This window comes from Neolamprologus brichardi, unplaced genomic scaffold (genome assembly GCF_056152115.1).
Source record: "Neolamprologus brichardi isolate AB-2024 unplaced genomic scaffold, ASM5615211v1 NODE_ptg000155l+_length_55430_cov_1, whole genome shotgun sequence".
Classification (NCBI taxonomy): Eukaryota; Metazoa; Chordata; class Actinopteri; order Cichliformes; family Cichlidae; genus Neolamprologus; species Neolamprologus brichardi.
In genome coordinates, this window is record NW_028270117.1 from 8,726 (window position 1) to 22,255 (window position 13,530).

The window sequence follows — 13,530 nt, forward strand, 5'->3', positions numbered from 1 at the left end:
TATGAGGACAGGGAGACACTGTAAAAAAGTTATGAGCTGTCTTGCTGCAGAGAAAGTGGAGTCTGTCATCCTTGAAAAGCTCCCAAGATAGGCAACTGGCAGGTTGAATGATGCTCTGCCTCTGTGGTCAAGTACAGACATAGGCCTTAAGCAACCATGAGCCACTGATAAGCGTGATAGATTAATAAGCACGCAATAAAGTGGACTTGTTAGGGACAGTTTACCATCAGCCTTGATAAAGTTTAACTTCATTTGTATTGAAAGACAGAGTTTAAAGAAGATTCTTTTTTGAAACTGGTGATAAAATCCAGGTCAGATACAGTTACATACAAGCATACAGTACACACTACTGCTCAAAGGTCAGAGGTCAGTTAGAAAAGTCCCTGATTTTAATAGAAAATTGGCTTTAATGTAACATCACATGAAGTTTATCAGTAATGTTTCACAGCTTTAATCAAATCCTTCATCATCCATAAGTTGTGATGGAAAAATGTCTGCAAGCGTGCAGGAGCCCATTTTTAGAGACAATCACTCCTGTGTTATAATGTTCATTGAAGTTTATCAGGTCAGACGACCAACAGATGATAAGAAATATAATCTTACTAATTATTAGAGTTGAAAAGTACTTTGCTAAGCAAAATTCAATGAGGTTAGGCTGGAGATTGAGACGTTAACATAAAAGATTCAGTTGGTGATGCATGAAAGAAAATAATTTTCTTCTACAAATCTATTGGAGGATTCTGATTGTAAGAAATGAAAAATATTCAAAGAGTGAAACTGTTAAAAAAAGTGAAGGTTTTGTGCAGCTGGGTGTTGCAGCCCCTTTAGAAGAAAATGGAAACTTGGTTTCATGAGGTTAAAAACAAACACTGGGATGATCCAGACACATTTATTGTTTCTTTAATCACCACAATAGTTTCAGTTTGTGCAAAAATCTCTTAAAAAGCAGTTTTGAGTGATAAGTTAGGCTTTAATGTGTTAAGCTTGCTTTAGATAAGACAATGTACCACTGAACACAGGAGGGATTATTGCTGAAAATGGGTCTCTGAACACCTCTGTAGATATTCTATTAAAATCATTCATGATTTGTGATCAGTGTTAATATTAAGCATTTATATGATTATTTTGATAAATTGCTGTGATTCAATCTGAAACCAAATTTGAGTCTATTCAGAAAACAAGACATTTCTAATTCACCTCAGACTTTTGAGCTGTAGTCTACATTGTAATGATAGTGTATGGTTATTGATTAGAGCAGATGATATGAGACTATCAGGAGAGACTGTTAAAAAGTTATGAGCTGTCTTGATGCAGAGAAAGTGGAGTTTGTCATCCTGGAGCTGCTGCCAAGATTGAATGATGCTCTGCCTCTGTGCTCAAGTTCAGACATAGGCTTTAAGCAACCATGAGCCACTGATAAGCGTGATAGATTAGGAAACATGCATACAGTTCATTAGTTAGACTCCTGTGAGCCACTAATAGGAGAAAATGAGCACGCAATAAAGTGGACTTGTTAGGGAGAGATTGCCATCAGAGTTAAAACACTCCAACTCAATTTTGATGATGGACACAGCTAAAAAATGAGCATTTTGTTGACACTGATGACAAAATCCTGATCAGATACAGACAGACACATGCATACAACACACACTACTGCTCAAAAGTTTGTGGTCAGATTGAAACAGTCGTCTTTTAATTAATAACTTACATTTACTTAGAGCAGATGATATGAGACTATCAGGAGAGACTGTTAAAAAGTTATGAGCTGTCTTGATGCAGAGAAAGTGGAGTTTGTCATCCTGGAGCTGCTGCCAAGATTGAATGATGCTCTGCCTCTGTGCTCAAGTTCAGACATAGGCTTTAAGCAACCATGAGCCACTGATAAGCGTGATAGATTAATAAGCATGTATAAGGTGGACTTGTTAAACAGCTCTGATAGCAGAAAGTCAATGAGCACGCAATAAAGTGGACTTGTTAGGGACAGTTTACCATCAGCCTTGATAAAGTTTAACTTCATTTGTATTGAAAGACAGACTTTAAAGAAGATTCTTATTTGAAACTGGTGATAAAATCCAGGTCAGATACAGTTACATACAAGCATACAGTACACACTACTGCTCAAAGGTCAGAGGTCAGTTAGAAAAGTCCCTGATTTTAATAGAAAATTGGCTTTAATGTAACATCACATGAAGGTTATCAGTAATGTTTCACAGCTTTTAATCAAATCCTTCATCATCCATAAGTTGTGATGGAAAAATGTCTGCAAGCGTGCAGGAGCCCATTTTTAGAGACAATCACTCCTGTGTTATAATGTTCATTGAAGTTTATCAGGTCAGACGACCAACAGATGATAAGAAATATAATCTTACTAATTATTAGAGTTGAAAAGTACTTTGCTAAGCAAAATTCAATGAGGTTAGGCTGGAGATTGAGACGTTAACATAAACGGTTCAGTTGGTGATGCATGAAAGAAAATAACTTTCTTCTACAAATCTATTGGAGAATTCTGATTGTAAGAAATGAAAAATTGCAGTTAGAAGCAGTCCTGATATTGTAGGTATATCCTGTGGTCCTGTCAAATCCACTATAACTCTATACGCAGATGATGTGGCTCTAACACTGTCTGATGCCAGGCTCTCTTTGCCTCCCCTGCTTCATCTCATTAACAAATTTGGACAACTCTCTGGTTTCACAATTAATTGGGACAAGTCCATTTTTATGCCATTGGCAGATGGGCTCGACTCTAGCTTCATCTCTAGCTTACCTTTTAAAACCACCAGCAGTCACTTTAAATACCTAGGTATTAACATTCCCAGAAACCGTAAGCTACTATTTAAATTGAACTTTCAGGTACTTATTGATAGTATTAAAGCTAAGATAGATAAATTAAATGGACTCTTCTCCCACTTTCTTTAATTGCACGTGTCAATATTATTAAAATGGTAGTACTTCCTAAATTTATTCATCTTTTCCAAAACATACCCATTTTTCTCACCTCATCTTTTTTTTAAACTATCGACTCTATCATTTTGTCTTTCATCTGGGCAAATAAACCCCATAGAATTTCAAAGGCACACTTGCAGAAACCCTCCTCTGAGGGCGGATTAGGCCTCCCAGTTTTCAGGCACTACTATTGGGCTTGCAATGGCAGAACGTGGGTTTTCTGGAACAGTGTTTCAGCTGTTCCTGCTGTTCAGAAGGGTGGCGGTCCTTCTTGGCCTTTGATAGAGGCACACAATGCTAAATCAGTTTTTGGTACATCACTTGATGGTATTCTGTTTTCTAAGCCCAACATACATACCAAACTTTTAAGTAATGATTTTGTCCTAGGTCATTCTCTTAGGATCTTAAAGCAAGTTAGGGGTGCTTTGTGCCTTCCAGACCAATCCATTTTTGCTCCCATAACTGAAAACCTTTCTTTTTCACCTGGCTTGATGGACCCTGTGTTTAAGCATTGGTCAGCATTAGGTCTTCACACTATTAAGAATCTCTACATCGACAATTGTTTTGCTTCATTTGCTCAGCTGCAATCAAAATTGATGCTCCCCTCTGCTCATTTATTTAGATACTTACAAATTAGTAATTTTGTTAAACACTCTTTTACCCATCTGGATAAGCCCCCTGCTCATAGTGACTTTTATGATTATTTGATTAAAAATCCCACTTCCAAACAGCTAATCAGCCAATTTACTACACTTTTTACACTTATACCACCTACTAACCACATCAAGGATGCTTGGGTTAAGGACTTGGAAGTAGACATATCGGATGCTTTGTGGGCCAATGGGTTGAAGAAGATTAAAGAATGCTCTGTTAATGCCAGACTACAACTTATACAGTTCAAGGTCCTCCATCGTTTGCATTTTTCTAAAACAAAGCTATGCAGCATTTTTCCGTCTATTTCGTCTTTGTGTGACAGATGCAAAGCAATGGATGGAACCCTTGGTCACCTTTTCTGGTCTTGCCCCACACTCAGGAGTTTCTGGGCAGAGATATTTAATATATATAACCGGATTTATGACTTAACATTAGAGCCGGATGGTGTACTTGCAGTGCTAGGCTGCTCCCCAACCTCAATGGCACTCAGACGTCCTCTTCAGGAAGCCTTAATGTTTGGCATGATTGTAGCTAAAAGACTTATTCTTAGAGCCTGGAAATCACCATCTCCTCCATTGTTCAGGGTTTGGCTACGTGAGATGATTGCTTGTTTATATATTGAAGAGGTTCGTTATCGTTTGGCTGACACCCATTTTAGGTTTGTCAAAATCTGGGGCCCTTTTCTCAATCATATTAATGGGAATTTAACATAAACTTTAACCCATTTGACTGCACTTTGTGTTTGTGTGAAACTGCTCTTCTGCCGGACCCTGATTCCTTCCTGGACATGTTTCCCACATCTTCTGGTCTTGGTGAACTCTCTGTTGCCCTGTCTAAACTCACACAGAAGATCATCTTCTTTGGTCAATAGTGTTTCATTTGAACTTTTGATTTGTACTGGCTAACAGATGTATTTTTATTTATTTATTTATTTTGTTTTTATTTTTTTCCTTTTCTTTCCTGTTTTCCTGTTTGGGTTTTTTTTTTTGTTGTGTTTGGTTTCTGTTTTTCCTGTGCTTAAATGTTATTGTTTTTGAATCTTATGTCCTTTGTCTGGTGTGACGTTATGTAACTTTGAACTTAAAATCTTATAAATAAACATTTAAAAAGAAAAAAAGAAATGAAAAATATTCAAAGAGTGAAACTGTTAAAAAAAGTGAAGGTTTTGTGCAGCTGGGTGTTGCAGCCCCTTTAGAGGAAAATGGAAACTTGGTTTCATGAGGTTAAAAACAAACACTGGGATGATCCAGACACATTTATTGTTTCTTTAATCACCACAATAGTTTCAGTTTGTGCAAAAATCTTTAAAAAGCAGTTTTGAGTGATAAGTTAGGCTTTAATGTGTTAAGCTTGCATTAGATAAGACAATGTACCACTGTCAAAGGAGCTTGCAAAGAAAAGCGTCTGGACTTCTTTAAGTTACTTGAAGACGTTTCACCTCTCATCCGAGAGGCTTCTTCAGTTCTAAGGTCAAATGGTGGAGAGTCCCAGATATAACCCTAGTGGGAGTGTCCCCCCACAGAGGGACAAAAGGACCCCCTGATGATCCTCTAATCGCCTGAGCCAAGGTGTGGAACTGGGTGTGGGTCCCAATCAGCCAGAGTTTCGGGTAAGTTCATTGTGAAACCTGGCCCCACCTTATCATGCGAATTCCTGAGGTCAGATGGCCCAGGGTGTGAGTGGGCGTTAAGGCGTCTGGGAAGGGATCTCAAAACTGGATTATAGATGCCAGAGAGTTGGTGTCGTAAACCACCGCCTCTGTTCAAAGATGGTCGCTCACAGTGGACATAGATGGCTTCTTTTACTCCTCTTTCAAACCATCTGTCCTCTCTGTCCAAAATGTGAACATTGGCATCCTCGAAAGAGTGTCCTTTATCCTTAAGATGCAGATGGACAGCTGAATCTTGTCCTGTGGAGGTCGCTCTTCTGTGTTGTGCCATGCGCTTGTGAAGTGGCTGTTTGGTCTCTCCAATGTAGAGGTCTGGGCATTCCTCGCTGCACTGTACGGCATACACCACATTGTTAAGTCTGTGTTTTGGCGTTTTGTCTTTCGGGTGCACCAGTTTTTGTCTGAGTGTGTTGCTGGGTCTGAAGTACACCGGGATGTCATGCTTGGAGAAAACCCTCCTGAGTTTCTCTGATACACCGGCTACATAGCTCTTTGGAGGACAGGACCAACTTCACACCCGATCAGATTTGCACACTGTTAGACCTCTGCCTCACCACTACATATTTCAAATACAACGAAGGCTATTACAGACAAAAACATGGCTGTGCCATGGGCTCCCCCGTGTCACCTATTGTAGCCAACCTTTACATGGAGGAAGTGGAAAGGAAGGCTCTTGGCTCTTTCAAAGGAAGAGTACCCAGCCACTGGTACAGATATGTAGACGACACCTGGGTCAAAATCAAGACACAAGAAGTGGAATCCTTCACTGCGCACATCAACGCTGTGGATAAAAACATCAAGTTCACCAGGGAAGACACAAAGGACAACTGTTTGCCTTTCCTGGACTGCGCTGTGCACATTGAAGAGAATGGCAACCTCAACATCGAAGTTTACCGTAAGCCCACACACATGGACCAGTACCTCCTGTTTGACTCCCATCACCCTCTGGAACACAAACTTGGAGTGATTAGGACCCTACACCACCGGGCAGAACATGTTCCCTCTAAGCCTGAAGGGAAAAAGAAGGAACACACACATGTAAAGGAAGCACTCAAAACGTGCGGCTATCCTAAATGGGCGTTTTTAAAGTCAGCAAAGAGGCACAGAAAAGAAGATCAGACACCAGCGAGGGAGGATAAGAAGGACAGGCGCAACAACATTGTCATCCCCTATGTAGCCGGTGTATCAGAGAAACTCAGGAGGGTTTTCTCCAAGCATGACATCCCGGTGTACTTCAGACCCAGCAACACGCTCAGACAAAAACTGGTTCACCCGAAAGACAAAACGCCAAAACACAGACTTAACAATGTGGTGTATGCCGTACAGTGCAGCGAGGAATGCCCAGACCTCTACATTGGAGAGACCAAACAGCCACTTCACAAGCGCATGGCACAACACAGAAGAGCGACCTCCACAGGACAAGATTCAGCTGTCCATCTGCATCTTAAGGATAAAGGACACTCTTTCGAGGATGCCAATGTTCACATTTTGGACAGAGAGGACAGATGGTTTGAAAGAGGAGTAAAAGAAGCCATCTATGTCCACTGTGAGCGACCATCTTTGAACAGAGGCGGTGGTTTACGACACCAACTCTCTGGCATCTATAATCCAGTTTTGAGATCCCTTCCCAGACGCCTTAACGCCCACTCACACCCTGGGCCATCTGACCTCAGGAATTCGCATGATAAGGTGGGGCCAGGTTTCACAATGAACTTACCCGAAACTCTGGCTGATTGGGACCCACACCCAGTTCCACACCTTGGCTCAGGCGATTAGAGGATCATCAGGGGGTCCTTTTGTCCCTCTGTGGGGGGACACTCCCACTAGGGTTATATCTGGGACTCTCCACCATTTGACCTTAGAACTGAAGAAGCCTCTCGGATGAGAGGTGAAACGTCTTCAAGTAACTTAAAGAAGTCCAGACGCTTTTCTTTGCAAGCTCCTTTGACTACGATGACCTGGATGACTGAGAACCTTCACAGACACAATGTACCACTGAACACAGGAGGGATTATTGCTGAAAATGGGTCTCTGAACACCTCTGTAGATATTCTATTAAAATCATTCATGATTTGTGGTCAGTGTTAATATTAAGCATTTATATGATTATTTTGATAAATTGCTGTGATTCAATCTGAAACCAAATTTGAGTCTATTCAGAAAACAAGACATTTCTAATTCACCTCAGACTTTTGAGCTGTAGTCTACATTGTAATGATAGTGTATGGTTATTGATTAGAGCAGATGATATGAGACTATCAGGAGAGACGGTTAAAAAGTTATGAGCTGTCTTGATGCAGAGAAAGTGGAGTTTGTCATCCTGGAGCTGCTGCCAAGATTGAATGATGCTCTGCCTCTGTGCTCAAGTACAGACATAGGCCTTAAGCAACCATGAGCCACTGATAAGCGTGATAGATTAGGAAACATGCATACAGTTCATTAGTTAGACTCCTGTGAGCCACTAATAGGAGAAAATGAGCACGCAATAAAGTGGACTTGTTAGGGAGAGATTGCCATCAGAATTAAAACACTCCAAAACAAAAACAGCCTGAGTTGAGCAATTAACCAAAGTGACAAACATTGCTCTAAATAATACTCCCCTGATCCAAGTAGTCACCCAAACGTGGACGTGGATTTAGAGGCCTGAGGGCCATCTCACACATTTATTCAGAAAAAAACAAGTTTCAATTAAAATTAAACAAATCAAAATCTTGTGGACGTATGCCTTTTACATGTTGGTAAAATGTTTAGGATGAGATGGAGATATAACACTCATGCACCCTGAAAATTATGAAGGTCTAAATATGTATCAAAGGGACTCACTGAACATCAGTGGATTTCTATGGGGCAAACGTACTTAAACCAGCAACTGTGACCATTGAGGCAGAGCAGAATGAATGATACTGATGGGAACTATGAGGGTTTGTAGTTAAATTCCTGCTCTTACAGGATCAGTGAGTGTCTGTTTAAAGATTATTAACATACTTTTACATCATTATGGAACACCAGCAGAGGACAGAACCACCTGCTTTTGTGTTGTCATGGCAATATGAAGTCAAATAAATACAAATATATAAAATGCACGTTTGAAGGAGGACAAGAAGACAGGCCACTGGAAGAGCTTTTGAAGCAAGAAAACTTTTCTGAATTTCACTTAATTTAACTGGAAATTTTGCAAATACAAGTCAAGGAGGAAACAAGGAGGCTGGTTGGATTATATCTGAGGACAGGACGCATGAAGGAGAAGCATGAGGAGAGAGGAAACAGCAGAGCGATGGTGCAGAGCTAATGGTGGATCAAGTGGAAGAAGCAAGCATCAAAACTGTGAGTAAACATAACACATAAAGACTTAAAAATGACTGTGCTGATTAAGGAAACATTACATTTGGTTAGTTTGGGGTCTGCAGCTTCAGGTTTGTGGGTTCAGTTGGTCTCAAAATTGAGGAAAGACAAAAAATGTTTCTTTTGAAAGGTTGTTGGAGGATTCTTACTGTAAGAAATATCTGGGTGTGCAACTGCTTTTATTCAAAAAACAAAAATAGTTGAATTTTATTTAGTCACATTGGAAAGGGAAAATTGGAGGATCGGGACAATAATGCGGCCAGATTTACTGTTTCCTTAATCAGAACAATAATTTTGATCTGAGCTAGACATTTTGAAATGGGTTATTTTCTTTCTTCTCTACTGATCACTGTGTTAAAGGTTGAGTTACTTGTCAGTCTACATTTATGTTAATGGTACTTTTAAAAATTCAGTTTATTTGTAATTTTGTAGAAAAAGGCTCTGCACCTGTGAAAAAAAAAGGTATCCACACCCCCAAAATCACTGTAGATCAGAGTAGCTAAGCTCTGGTTAACTGCAATTATATAACAGGAGATTAAAAATATTGGAATGATTGAAAGAAACAAAGATTGCTTTAGGGTTTGAAGATTTGACTTTCCTCAAAAGTTTGTGGTCAGACTGAAACAGTCGTCTTTTAATTAATAACTTACATTTACTTTAACATAATATTACACAAAGTTTACCAGTAATGTTTTCACAGATGTGTGTTTAATGAATCATTTATGTTAAATCACCCATGATGCATTAGGAAATGTCTACACACTTAAACATGGGCCCATTTTTAGTAACAATCGCTCCTGTGTGGACCGATCACATGGTTATAAACCAGGTGAAAATTGACTTCAAGCTTTTGAGCTGTAGTGTAGATTGATTGCAATGATAGTGTATAGTTATCTATTACAGAAGAATATATAGAAGTATGAGGACAGGGAGACACTGTAAAAAGTTATGAGCTGTCTTGCTGCAGAGAAAGTGGAGTTTGTCATCCTTGAAAAGCTCCCAAGATAGGCAGCTGGCAGGTTGAATGATGCTCTGCCTCTGTGGTCAAGTACAGACATAGGCCTTAAGCAACCATGAGCCACTGATAAGCGTGACAGATTAATAAGCATGTATAAGGTGGACTTGTTAAACAGCTCTGATAGGAGAAAGTCAATGAGCACGCAATAAAGTGGACTTGTTAGGGACAGTTTACCATCAGCTTTGATAAAGTTTAACTTCATTTGTATTGAAAGACAGACTTTAAAGAAGATTCTTATTTGAAACTGGTGATAAAATCCAGGTCAGATACAGTTACATACAAGCATACAGTACACACTACTGCTCAAAGGTCAGAGGTCAGTTAGAAAAGTCCCTGATTTTAATAGAAAATTGGCTTTAATGTAACATCACATGAAGTTTATCAGTAATGTTTCACAGCTTTAATCAAATCCTTCATCATCCATAAGTTGTGATGGAAAAATGTCTGCAAGCGTGCAGGAGCCCATTTTTAGAGACAATCACTCCTGTGTTATAATGTTCATTGAAGTTTATCAGGTCAGACGACCAACAGATGATAAGAAATATAATCTTACTAATTATTAGAGTTGAAAAGTACTTTGCTAAGCAAAATTCAACGAGGTTAGGCTGGAGATTGAGACGTTAACATAAAAGGTTCAGTTGGTGATGCTGTCATGGCCCTGGGTCATGTGACCCAGTATTCTGAGTTTCTTGGTGTTTTGTTATTCTTTTTAGTCTAGTTTCATTTCGGTTTATCTCGTTACATTCTGCCATGTTTCATGTCCAAGTTTTCTTTGTTTGTCAAGTTCAAGTCATGTCTGGATCTCCTTATGTTTCCTGTTTTATTTTGAAAGAGTTTTGTGTTATGTTTACTTTCACGTGTCCTGTCATTATGTTAATTGTTGTCAGCTGTTTTCCCCATGTGATTCTACTTCCTTTGATCATTCCTTATGTGTATTTAGTCTGTGTGTTTCCACTCAGTCAATGTCAGATTGTCTGTTAACCTCACCACAGTTTTCATAGGTTTACTCCATTGTTTCTCTGTGTTTTCTAGTTTACTCAGTGTTCATAGTTTGTCATAGTTTTTCACTGAGTGTCACAGCCTTTTTGTTAACACAGTGTTCATAGCCTCCTTGGTTTCCCTAGTTCCTTGTTTTTCTTCTGCAATCAGCCAATAAAGGCTCGCTTTGTTTTTGAAAGTACGTTTTGTCTCCACCGTGTCTGCATCTGGGTCTACCTCTTTCCTCACACCGGCGCACCCCGCCGTGACAGATGCATGAAAGAAAATAACTTTCTTCTACAAATCTATTGGAGAATTCTGATTGTAAGAAATGAAAAATATTCAAAGAGTGAAAATGTTAAAAAAAGTGAAGGTTTTGTGCAGCTGGGTGTTGCAGCCCCTTTAGAGGAAAATGGAAACTTGGTTTCATGAGGTTAAAAACAAACACTGGGATGATCCAGACACATTTATTGTTTCTTTAATCACCACAATAGTTTCAGTTTGTGCAAAAATCTCTTAAAAAGCAGTTTTGAGTGATAAGTTAGGCTTTAATGTGTTAAGCTTGCATTAGATAAGACAATGTACCACTGAACACAGGAGGGATTATTGCTGAAAATGGGTCTCTGAACACCTCTGTAGATATTCTATTAAAATCATTCATGATTTGTGATCAGTGTTAATATTAAGCATTTATATGATTATTTTGATAAATTGCTGTGATTCAATCTGAAACCAAATTTGAGTCTATTCAGAAAACAAGACATTTCTAATTCACCTCAGACTTTTGAGCTGTAGTCTACATTGTAATGATAGTGTATGGTTATTGATTAGAGCAGATGATATGAGACTATCAGAAGAGACTGTTAAAAAGTTATGAGCTGTCTTGATGCAGAGAAAGTGGAGTTTGTCATCCTGGAGCTGCTGCCAAGATTGAATGATGCTCTGCCTCTGTGCTCAAGTTCAGACATAGGCTTTAAGCAACCATGAGCCACTGATAAGCGTGATAGATTAATAAGCATGTATAAAGTGGACTTGTTAAACAGCTCTGATAGGAGAAAGTCAATGAGCACGCAATAAAGTGGACTCGTTAGGGACAGTTTACCATCAGCCTTGATAAAGTTTAACTTCATTTGTATTGAAAGACAGACTTTAAAGAAGATTCTTATTTGAAACTGGTGATAAAATCCAGGTCAGATACAGTTACATACAAGCATACAGTACACACTACTGCTCAAAGGTCAGAGGTCAGTTAGAAAAGTCCCTGATTTTAATAGAAAATTGGCTTTAATGCAACATCACATGAAGTTTATCAGTAATGTTTCACAGCTTTAATCAAATCCTTCATCATCCATAAGTTGTGATGGAAAAATGTCTGCAAGCGTGCAGGAGCCCATTTTTAGAGACAATCACTCCTGTGTTATAATGTTCATTGAAGTTTATCAGGTCAGACGACCAACAGATGATAAGAAATATAATCTTACTAATTATTAGAGTTGAAAAGTACTTTGCTAAGCAAAATTCAACGAGGTTAGGCTGGAGATTGAGACGTTAACATAAAAGGTTCAGTTGGTGATGCTGTCATGGCCCTGGGTCATGTGACCCAGTATTCTGAGTTTCTTGGTGTTTTGTTATTCTTTTTAGTCTAGTTTCATTTCGGTTTATCTCGTTACATTCTGCCATGTTTCATGTCCAAGTTTTCTTTGTTTGTCAAGTTCAAGTCATGTCTGGATCTCCTTATGTTTCCTGTTTTATTTTGAAAGAGTTTTGTGTTATGTTTACTTTCACGTGTCCTGTCATTATGTTAATTGTTGTCAGCTGTTTTCCCCATGTGATTCTACTTCCTTTGATCATTCCTTATGTGTATTTAGTCTGTGTGTTTCCACTCAGTCAATGTCAGATCGTCTGTTAACCTCACCACAGTTTTCATAGGTTTACTCCATTGTTTCTCTGTGTTTTCTAGTTTACTCAGTGTTCATAGTTTGTCATAGTTTTTCACTGAGTGTCACAGCCTTTTTGTTAACACAGTGTTCATAGCCTCCTTGGTTTCCCTAGTTCCTTGTTTTTCTTCTGCAATCAGCCAATAAAGGCTCGCTTTGTTTTTGAAAGTACGTTTTGTCTCCACCGTGTCTGCATCTGGGTCTACCTCTTTCCTCACATCGGCGCATCCTGCCGTGACAGATGCATGAAAGAAAATAATTTTCTTCTACAAATCTATTGGAGAATTCTGATTGTAAGAAATGAAAAATATTCAAAGAGTGAAAATGTTTCACACAGTAGAAATTTGTATTCATCGTTTATATTGCTTTTTTTCTGATTTTAGTTTTTATTTGCATGATTTTCTTCTGTTTGTATCACATTGTTTCAGTGTGTTATTTTAGATTGTTTTAATCCACTGTGGATTGGCTGGCAATGGGACAAATTAGCTGATAGTGATCACATGTTGAGGCATGGGTGTGTCCAGAGGTGTCCTTTCAGCTGTTTAAAGGTCGTATTAAAAGGAAGCAAGCTGAGCACTGGAAGGAGAGAGGCCCTAGATTGGAAGAGGAACGCATGAAGGCCAGGTGGAAAAGAGGGAGCCGCTGCGTGATCGTGGGGGGTGCGACGCCTCGTCTGGAGACCGGTCAGCGTGATGTGGTGACCCAGTCCCGACAGCAGGAACGGCGACAGTAGGAGACAACGTGTGCGATTGACAGCAGGGCAGATGTATACCACTGCCTGCATTTGTCAGTAGTGTCTCACTGTTGTTCACTGGGTGCAGCCGTGTTGGGAGAGGGTCGCCATGGCTACAAGCCAGGGCAGCTTCCGGGATGATGGTTCTGGCTCCTATTTGTTTTTACTTACAGGTGATGACGTGAGAGGAGCCGCGGTGGTATCGAGCGACGGACTCCAATGCAGAATGCGAACTGGGCTGGGATGTGATGGACCC